The 10,935-nt window shown below is 46.6% G+C and overlaps 1 non-coding gene across 1 annotated transcript; it reads right to left on the minus strand.

Moving 5' to 3' along the window:
* Nucleotides 1-6,671: 6,671 nt before the first annotated feature.
* On the minus strand, nucleotides 6,672-6,743 carry TRNAC-GCA (transfer RNA cysteine (anticodon GCA)). The gene has a single exon. It is a non-coding gene; the product is annotated as a tRNA-Cys (tRNA).
* Between the last annotated feature and the right edge of the window lie 4,192 nt (nucleotides 6,744-10,935).

The raw sequence follows: 10,935 nt of genomic DNA on the forward strand, positions 1-10,935 counted from the left end.
AATCGACCTTCTGTGGCTGGTACCCAAGTGCCCAAGGGCCACAGCAAGCAAAAGCCTGTCGTGCTGTACTGCTGCAGCCCTAGGATGCTGAGAGAAGGACCCTGAAGGACATTAATGAAAGCAGTGAGTTTCCCACTGCTGCTGCTGCTAAGTCGCTTCAGTCGTGTCCAGCTCTGTGTGACCCCATAGACGGCAGCCCACCAGGCTCCGCCATCCCTGGGATTCTCCAGGCAAGAACACTGGAGCGGGTTGCCAGTTCCTTCTCCAATGCATGAAAGTGAAAAATGAAAGTGAAGTCGCTCAGTCGTGTCCGACTCTTCGCGACTCCATGGACTGCAGCCTACCAGGCTCCTCCATCCATGGGATTTTCCAGGCAAGAGTACTGGAGTGGGGTGCCATTGCCTTCTCCATGGAGATTCCCACTACCTTTGGTCAAGGACAAGCTTTATTTTTATTTTCTTAAAAAGCTATCACAGCTCAATACGAGTACATCAGACCTGTGGACTTTGAGACCCACTGCAACCAGAGCTGGCCAACGTCAGATGGTAGAATTTCTGAACATAAATGAAGGGGTCGTGGGCTGGTTCTTGGACCCCACTTTGAGCAGCACTGGTCAGAGGGCAAGTGCTGACCACGCATTCCTCTGGACTCTGGGGAGGATGATCACTCTGCTAAGTTGCCTTTTCACACTGTTCATGGGGTTCTCGCAGCAAGCATAGTGAAGTCATTTGCCATTTCCTCCTCCAGTAGACCAAGTTTTGTCAGAACTCTCCACTATGACCCTTCCATCCTGGGTGGCCCTGCAGGGCATGGCTCATAGCTTCATTGAGTTACACAAGACCCTCCAACACAACAAGGCTGATGCACGAAGGAGAACGACTGAAGACAAAAGGAGAAGGGGTGACAGAGGATGAGATGGCTGGATGGCATCACCGACTCAGTGGACATGAATGTGAGCAAACTCCAGGAGACAGTGAAGGATAGAGGAGCCTGGTGTGCTGCAGTCCCTGGGGTTGCAGAGTCAGACACAACTTAGTAACTGAACAAAAACAACAACTGCCCAGTTATTTGTGCCTGATCTCTGTAGAACTCTCTTTTCCAACTGCTGGAAGAACTACATTCAGCTGCTGATAACCGATTAGAAACAAGAGCGGCTATTGCGCTCCTCCTGCGCTCTCTCAGCATAAGACCACGCATTTCTTTTTCTTTTTAATTCATGTTTTTAGTTTTATTGAAATGTAGTTGATTTACAATGTCATGTTAATTTCTGCTGTACAGAGAAGTGACTCAGTTGTACATATGTATTCTTTTTCATATTCTTTTCCATTATGGTTTATCAGAGGATACTGAATATAGTTCCCCATACTATACAGTAGGACCTTGCTTATCCATCCTGTGTAGTTTGTATCTGCTAATCCCAAACTCTCAATCTTTCCTCCCCTCCCCGACCCCAGCCTCCACAAATCTGTTCTCTGTGTCTGTGCGTCTGTTTCATAGATATGTTCATTTGTGTCATGTTTTAATTTTATTTACTCATTTTATTTATTTTTGGCTGTGCTGGGTCTTCATTACTGCATGGGCTTTGCTCTACTTGTGGTGTGCAGGCTTCTCATTGCGGGGATTTCTCTTGGTATGGGGCTTCCCTGTGGCTCAGATGGTTAAGAATCTGCCTGCAGCGTGGGAGATCTGGGTTCGATCCCTGGATTGGGACGATCTCCTGGAGAAGGGAATGGCAACCCACTCCAGTATTCTTGCCTGGAGAATTCCATGGACAGAGGAGCCTGGCGGGCTACAGTTCATGGGGTTGCAAAGAGTCAGACCTGACTGAGCGACTAACACTTTCACTTTCTCCTGGTGTGGAGCACAGGCTCTGTAAGAGTGCGCAGTTTTAGTAGTTGTGGCACATGGGCGCAGTTGTTGCAGCTCCAGGGCTCTAGAGCACACACTCAGTAGTTGTAGTGCACGGGCTTGGTTGCTCCGAGGCATGTGGGATCTTCCCGCGTCCGAGATTGAACCCCTGTCTCCGGAATTGGCAGGCAGATTCATTACCACTGAGCCACCAGGGAAGCCCTGTGTCATAGTTTAGAGTCCACATATAAGTGATATCCTATAGCACTTGTCTTTCTCTTTCTGACTTACTTTGCTTAGTGTGATAATCTCTAGAGCCACTGATGCTGCTGCATTATCCATTCTTTTTAATGGCTGAGTAATATACTCTACATTATACCACATTGTACCACATATATGGGTAGATGCCTAGGAGTGGGATTGCTGGCTCATGTGGCAACTCTCTTTAGTTTTTTGAGAAACCTCCATACTGTTTTCCACAGTGGCTTCACCAATTTACATTCCTACCAACAGTGTGAGAGGGGTCCCTTTTCTTCACACCCTCTCTAGCATTTAGTATTTGTAGAATTTTTAATGATGATGTGAGGTGGTACCTCTCTGTAGTTTTGATTTACATTTAAACAACAGAATGGGAAAGACTAGAGATCTCTTCAAGAAAATTAGAGATACCAAGGGAACATTTCATGCAAAGATGGGTTCGATAAGGGACAGAAATGGTATGGACCTAACAGAAGCATAAGATATTAAGAAGAGGTGGCAAGCATACACGGAAGAACTATACAAAAATGATCTTCATGACCCAGATAATCATGATGGTGTAATCACTCACCTAGATGGTGTAATCACTCACATCCTGGAATGTGAAGTCAAGTGGGCCTTAGAAAGCATCACTACGAACAAAACTAGTGGAGGTGATGGAATTCCAGTTGAGCTATTTCAAATCCTGAAAGATGATGCTGTGAAAGTGCTGCACTCAACATGTCAGCAAATGTGGAAAACTCAGAAGTGGCCACAGGACTGGAAAAGGTCAGTTTTCATTCCAATCCCAAAGAATGCTCAAACTACCGCACAACTGCACTCATCTCACACGCTAGTAAAGTAATGCTCAAAATTCTCCAAGCCAGGCTTTAGCAATATGTGAACGGTGAACTTCCATATGTTCAAGCTGGTTTTAGAAAAGGCAGGGGAACCAGAGATCAAATTGCCAACATCCGCTGGATCATCGAAAAAGCAAGAGAGTTCCAGAAAAACATCTATTTCTGCTTTATTGACTTTGCCAAAGTCTTTGACTGTATGGATCACAATAAACTGTGGAAAATTCTGAAAGAGATGGGAATACCAGACCACCTGACCTGCCTCTTGAGAAACCTGTATGCAGGTCAGGAAGCAACAGTTAGAACTGGACATGGAACAACAGACCGGTTCCAAATAGGAAAAGGAGTACATCAAGGCTGTATATTGTCACCCTGCTTATTTAACTTATATGCAGAGTACGTCATGAGAAACGCTGGGCTGGAAGAAGCACAAACCGGAATCAAGACTGCCGGGAGAAACATCAATAACCTCAGATATGCAGATGACACCACCCTTATGGCAGAAAGTGAAGAGGAACTGAAAAGCCTCTTGATGAAAGTGAAAGAGGAGAGCGAAAAAGTTGGCTTAAAGCTCAACATTCAGAAAACTAAGATTATGGCATCTGGTCCCATCACCTCATGGGAAATAGATGGGGAAACAGTGGAAACAGTGGCAGACTTTATTTTTTTGGGCTCCAAAATCACTGCAGATGGTGATCAGAGCCATGAAATTAAAAGACGCTTACTCCTTGGAAGGAAAGTTATGACCAACCTAGACAGCATATCAAAAAGCAGAGATATTACTTTGCCAACAAAGGTCCGTCTAGTCAAGGCTATGGTTTTTCCAGTGGTCATGTATGGATGTGAGAGTTGGACTGTGAAGAAAGCTGAGCGCCGAAGAATTGATGCTTTTGAACTGTGGTGTTGGAGAAGACTGTTGAGACTCCCTTGGACTGCAAGGAGATCCAACCAGTCCATCCTAAAGGAGATCAGCCCTGGGTGTTCATTGGAAGGACTGATGCTGAAGCTGAAACTGCAATACTTTGGCCACCTCATGCAAAGAGTTGACTCATTGGAAAAGACCCTGATGCTGGGAGGGATTGGGGGCAGGAGGAGAAGGGGACGACAGAGAATGAGATGGCTGGATGGCATCACCAACTTGATGGACATGAGTTTGAGTAACTCTGGGAGTTGGTGATGGACAGGGAGGCCTGGCATGCTGCGATTCATGGGGTCGCAAAGAGTCGGACACAACTGAGCGACTGAACTGAACTGAATAATTAGTGATGCTGAGCATCTTCTCATGTGCCTTTTGGACATCTGTATGTTTTCTTTGGAGAAATGTCTATTTAGGTCTTTTGCCCATTTTTTGATTGGGTAGTTTTTTTTAAAAATTGAATTCTACGAGCTTTTTGTATATTTTGGGAATTAAGCCCCTGTTGGTTGCACCACTTACAAATATTTTCTCCCAGCCCAAATGCATGGCTGTCCTGCCCCATACATTTCTATTGTGCAAGAAAGGAATTTCTTGCAGCAGGGGGATTTACAGGCAAGGAGGGCTTCACAGGTGGCATCACTGGTAAACAACCTGCCTGCCAGTGCAGGAGAGTATGAAACTCGGGTTCAATCCCTGGGTCAGGAAGATCCCCTGGAGAAGGGAATGGCAACCCACTCCAGTATTCTTGCCTAGAGAATCCCATGGACAGAGGAGCCTGGTGGGCTACAGTCTGTGGGGTCACAAGAGTTGGACACGACTGAAGGGACCTAGCACACAGGGAGGCAAGGAAGCAGCCAGATGCACACGGTCCCCTGGGCTCTGTTTATCCCGCAGAGAGGTGGATGTGCATGAGGAAGAACTGGGCGCACCACGGAAAGTGCATCTGTAGAAGGACCTTTCCCCTGCCCTGCTTCAGCTTGTTACAGGGGAGCTAAGAGGGCCTTGGTGCACCTGGTTGACTGTAACAATGGGATGTTCCTGGTGTAAGGAATGGCCTTGTTAGAAAAACCTTTTTTATCAGCTATCTCAGACCTACTGAGCTAGGTCATTGATGATGAGCTTGAAAAGTCATTGATAGGGAAAGGGCATGAGCCTCAGAATCATCTGGATTTGTGTCTTCTCTGAAGACAAGCTAGAAATATCTGTCTGTCTTTTGAAAAAGAGTGTGTGGAGGAGAGCAGACCAGGGCTGTCTGGTGACCTGGCCACTCCAGGTGTCTTTAGGGACACCAGTTCTTTTCATCTTTTTGATCAGCCTTCTTTTAAATGTGGGTCCTGTTCTCAGGCTTGACTCATGGTCCAAGTTGGCAGCTGGCATTCCAGCCATCACATCTGTGTTCCAAGTAGGAAGCATGAGTTAAGGCCCCGAAGAGGACATGTTTGTTCTTCTTTAAAGGTTTCTCAGAAACCTTGTCTGCTGACTGCTTCTTATTCTTCATTTCCCTGTCCTAGCCAAAGAGAGGCCAGAAAATGTGATCTTTTAGCTGGAAACATAACCACTTAGTATAAAATCAGAGTTCTATTTCTAAGAGAGAATAATGTATTTTGGGTAGTTAACTAGTAAGTCTGCCTCCTACACACGACACATATATTTATACACATATATATACATATAAGTGTGTGGAACACAGTTTATGCTTTTTTTTTTTTGTAAAGAGGATAAACTGTGGCCAATACCTAGGGTCTGTATGTTGCATAACTCCAGGGACTATGTGATTGGGGGAGTTGTGCAATATACAATCTATGTGACTGTACTTGGCTGCCCTGGAAATAACCATTATCTCACCAACCTTCTGTCTACAAAGACCTATCATATGAATGCCTGGTGTTTTTAGGAGCTAATAAAATATTTTGCTCTGCTGATGAACTCGTATGTTCTCACTTCTGTTTAATTCCCAAAAACTCAGAGATACTGCCTTATTTATTCCCTTCAATTTTTAAAAATCGTGGCGAAATACATGTAGCATAAAACTTATCATCTTAACCAAATGTTTAAGTAAGGACTTCCCAGGTGGCACAGTGGTAAAGAATCTGCCTGTAATGTAGGTTCGACCCCTGGGTTGGGGAGATCCCCTAGAGAAGGGAATGGCACCCCACTCCAGTATTCTTGCCAGGAGAATCTCATGGACAGAGGAACCCAGTGGGCTACAGTCCATGGGGTCGCAAAGAGTGGGACACAAGTGAGTGACTCAGGATTATGAGTCAGTGGTATTAAGTACATTTATGTTGTACAGTCATCACCACTGTCCAGAACTTTTTCATTTGCCAAACTATACCTCTGTCCCCACAAATCGATAGCTGGCCATCCCCACCCTCGCTGGCCCCTGGTACCCACCAGTGTCCTTTCTGTCTCTATGATTTTGATGACCTCATACAAGTCAGTGCTTGCCTTTTTATACATGTTCCGTTGGTGGACTTTTATTGTATCTTTTATTGCAAGCTGCCTCAGATCCTATTTTTTGAAGCTAGCTTGGGATAAACAAATAAAATCAGGATGGTAATAATTAGACACAAGGGAAACACAGAGAAAGCTTCCGGCAGACTTCCTCTATGCCTCCAGGAAATCAATGTGGCTGAGGAGGCGAAAACACAGCACATGAGAAATGTCACAGGAGGAACACTGAAGACTTTACGACTTGTTGGAAATTTAGATTCCTTGAGGCTAAATGCATAAGAAGGTGGGCCCCTGTAAAAGTAGGAGGTACAACTTCCACTGGAGTTATAAAAAAAAAAAAAGGACAAAAACCAAGAGACAGGGGGCACCTGGATTTGAACCAGGGACCTCTTGATCTGCAGTCAAATGCTCTACCCCTGAGCTATACCCCCAGTCACCCACATGGCCATCATAAAACAATTCCATAACTGCAATCTTTCCCAAGCTTCACTCTCACCATTGTGTGTCTCCCTAGGGAGTTACCTGAGCTGCTTCTCCGGGTGTCCACCTCCACACCTATCAGAACTGTCCCCCTTCCTCAGAGTCTCCACATCTATGCCCACCAAACATCCGTCCTCCCAGAGCCCTTCTCACCCGCTCCCTCACTATTATCAAAATACTGAGTGCAAGAGGAACTCCACCCAGCCCCTTAATGTCTAAGATGCTTCGTTTCTTTTTTCTTTTTCTCCATCTCCCACTCTCTGGTTCGGTTTCTTTTCCTGGGGATCAAGGCCTGGGACCTATAGGAGGCTGTCACGGTCTTGGTTTACTTCAGGAGAGGCGCCTGGCCAAGAAAGCTGCAGCCCCAACTTTCCAGGGGGCAGAGAAGAGTGGGCAGGGATGAACCCAGAGGTCAGCACAGGTCCAGGGCCTGGGACGTGGCTCCGGCCTGCTTCTTCTAGAACTCAGACAGCCCCTGAGGTACAGCCACGCAGTCTCTAGGATTAAGACATCATTGCATTTCTGTTTGTGTCTTTCTTGGTTATGTTGTGCTATCCAATTGGATAAGATTTTCTACTCTTTCTTTGAGATTATTCTGAAGTGAAATTACCCTTCAAGGGCTTCCCAGGTAGCTCACTGGTAAAGAAACTGTCTGCTAATTCAGGAGACATGAGACGTGGGTTCGATCCCTGGGTCAGGAAGATCCCCTGGAGGAGGACATGGCAACCCACTCCAGTATTCTTGCCTGGAGAATCCCCATGGACAGAGAAGCCTGGTGGGCTACAGTTCATGGGGTTGTAAAGAGTTGGACATGACTGAAGTGACTTAGCACACACATAGAGGTGGGTGGTTCTTTGGTCAAGGGTATGGGAGTACCTGCGCCCCTGTTGAACCTCCAAACGGACTCTCCAGATCCATTTGTAGGAGAACGTAGACTTGTCAAGGCTCCAAGACTCCATACACATCCAATGAGGCACTGCAAGGCAGTCTGCCCTTCTTGGGGGGATTAAAAAAGAGGCTAAGAGTGTTGATAAGTGGGTGATTTTTTCCAGATTTATAAAACACTGGATGAACACGCACATACATCTTGGCCCACTTCTCAAATGATTTCCCCAGGGTGAATTCCTAAGAGGCCGTCGCAGGGCCTGGAGGAGCTGGCTGGTGCTGTGGTTTACAGCCCATCAGCAGGCGCCAATCCCAGGGGTTCCCCTGCGCCCTGCCCTTCACCTCCCAACCCCCAGGTCCTGCCGGGTTCCGACGTGCACTCTGCCCCGGGCTGGAGTCCGAACCTGGCAGCATCTCGGTGGGGTCATCAGGTCTGGAGCTCGGCTCCCAGACCTGCAGCGTCAGACCCCTTGGACCGGCTCACACAACCACCTTAATCAGGCTCTAAAGGCTCGATGCACAATAAGCCAGAATGCCCTGGAGGTTACCCCGGAAACCAAATTAGCTATCTGAGGGTTGCTTCCTGAGGCTGCAATCAGAGCAAAAGGGAATTGAATGCTCTTGAGGGTTTCTCGGGCCACGGAAAATGATTATGCATTATTCCTGTTCCAAAGTACCGTTCCTTCTTTAGAGGCCAGAATGCTCCGGCACTAAACTGCGAACGTCAGTGTGTGCGCAGGCATCTTTCCTGGATCCCTGCATCCTGCCATCCGGCCTCGACCACGGGCCTCCCTCTCCCCTACCTAGTGTCTCAGCTCTGTGATCTGCTCATTGTTGATATATCATAATCCACGGATTGAGGGATGGAGAAAACTGTTTTTCTGCAAAAACAACTCGATCTCGATTTTGTGCCCTGTTCTACCCAGCGGCAGAAATTTAATGAGTCAATCTCAGGACTCCCCCAAGCATCACCCACCCCATCTCGCATCACACCTAAGTTATGAAAGGGCTTTCCCAGTACCACAGTGCTGGGGGTAGATGGGATCTGGTCCTGCACATCGTCTGGACCACGCTGTGACCTTCTGATCCCACCCTGGTCCTCTCTGCGTCTCCTCCCGGGTTCCCTGGCTCTCCCGGCCACACCCAGGCAACCTCCCCCAGCTTCCGCAGGCACAGAGCGGGTGCCGATCTTTATTCCCCTAATCCCCCAGCACCCACACTGTTGGCATTTGAAAACTGAGCACTGACAACTTGCCTTCCACATGGTCATCCCTTCCTTGTGTTGTTAAAGACATAAGATTTACCCAGTTGGGTTGGGGCGGGATGGGGTGCGGGTTGGGGGTGGGGTGAAGAGAGCAGCCTTCAAAGACAAGAAACCTGGCTTACGAGCTCTTTTAAGACCCAACTTCCTAACTGAGCTCTCCATCTCCCCTCCATGACCCCGTTACTCTCCATTCTTCCAAGATGACTCTTACAAGACCCAGATGGCTCTGGGTCTTCCTAGGAGGACATGGTACTAAACGTTTTCCATGAGTCATCACCTTTTGCCTTCGAGCCAACCGCATGACATAGGTATACAGTAAGTCCTCTACTCGAGAACCTTCACGTTGCAAGCTTTCAAAGATGTGAACCTGCACTGTCCTGTCCAGTCACATCAGCTGTGGATGACACTGCAGACAATCCTTCAGCTCCACCATCTCCCGCCTCTTCTCCCTCCTCCAGTCACTCTTCTTGCCTGTTCACTCAATGCCAGCCCCCGTATGCCAGCTATTGTCCTGGACTACTGTACTTTTCAAAGAATTGTACTATAAGATTAAAAATGGTGCTTTTGTGTGTTTGTTTGTTATGTATTCCTTATGTGAAAAGTATTATAAACCTATTAGAATACAGTACTACATAGCCAATTGTGTTAGTTGGGTACCTAGGCTAGATTTATTGGACTTATGAACAAATTGGACTTGCAAACATGTTGTCAGAACAGAACTCACTCGTTCATACGCAGGGGACTTACTGTAATTATTATCCCTGATTTACAGATAAAGAAATAAAAGTTTAGAGGAATTCAGTAACCCAGATAGTCTAACTGCAGAACTAAAGCTGATGACCATATTGAAAGAATTCTCTCTAAAACACAGACTGAATTGGGTATCTGCCTGGCAGTGCTAGGTAAAACATCAGCCGATTCCTTACTACTTGATTTTCTTCTAGAATATTTGGGAGATAACAGCTCATCACCCACTGGGTTGGGCCGTCAGGTTGTGATACCCGCTGATCAAGGCAAAGGTCACTGTTCGTGACAAACCCAGTCTGTAAAAGTTACTCTGGGCCCCCTTCTTAAAGGCAGACCTCTGGGGGCAGCCCTGCTGACGGCCAGTCCCACCACTGCCTGCTGACTCTACTTTGCCTTTCCAGGGGTGATATTATCTTCATGTTTTAGGGATATCATCATCCTGAATAGAAAGAAAAGTGGGGTATTCTAGAAGTTGGAGGTAAGCACTTCCCCCCAATCTCTGGGTGAGATGAGCCTTGGGGGGAACCCTGGAGGACAGGGCCCACCTGGCCTACAGCAGCAGCGCTGAAGTTCCCCCAGGTGTCACCCATCTGTCACCTCACCTGTGCTGCTGGTGATACCACTGAGGCTGCTCAGGAGCCAGAAACCACAGTGACTTGTTCAAGGGGAACTAAGATCCCGAGGGGAATCTTAGTGGAATAACCCTCCCCACCCCACCCCCCGAAAACCCAAAAACTCTTAAAAAAAAGAAAAAGATTAACTGGTGTGTTGAGGTGTTGTTAACCTCATTTTAAATTCCTCCATCAAACATTCATCTCATCATTTTGGCAGGCTTTGGGGATACTGGCTTATGACCATCACCTCCTTAGGAGTTGTGAATGCTTCTATTCAAATCCTCTACCTTTGTTAGCTTAAATTCTTTTGTAAAGAAGCCTTTTTTTTTTTTTTTAATTAACTCATTAGTTCTGTTGAAATATAGTTCATATAGAAGAGGTAGAACAAATGCTTGATTCTTCCCTTTAATTTATGAGTTTTCAGAATACTGAATTGAGTCCGTAGCCATCTCCAGATCTGACAGAGAGGCCTCCAGTAGTCTTTGAGCATTTCCTTGTATTGTTGTGAGTGTGGACCTATGTGTATGTGTCTTCTTGTGTGAGCAGACCAAATGAAATTGCCAGACTGGGTGGGCTGCCCTGGGAAAGCCTTTAAATCCTTTTACTAAAAAAAAATTTTTTCTTAAATATTTT

The sequence above is a fragment of the Dama dama genome, chromosome 18, assembly GCF_033118175.1.
Source record: "Dama dama isolate Ldn47 chromosome 18, ASM3311817v1, whole genome shotgun sequence".
NCBI lineage: Eukaryota > Metazoa > Chordata > Mammalia > Artiodactyla > Cervidae > Dama > Dama dama.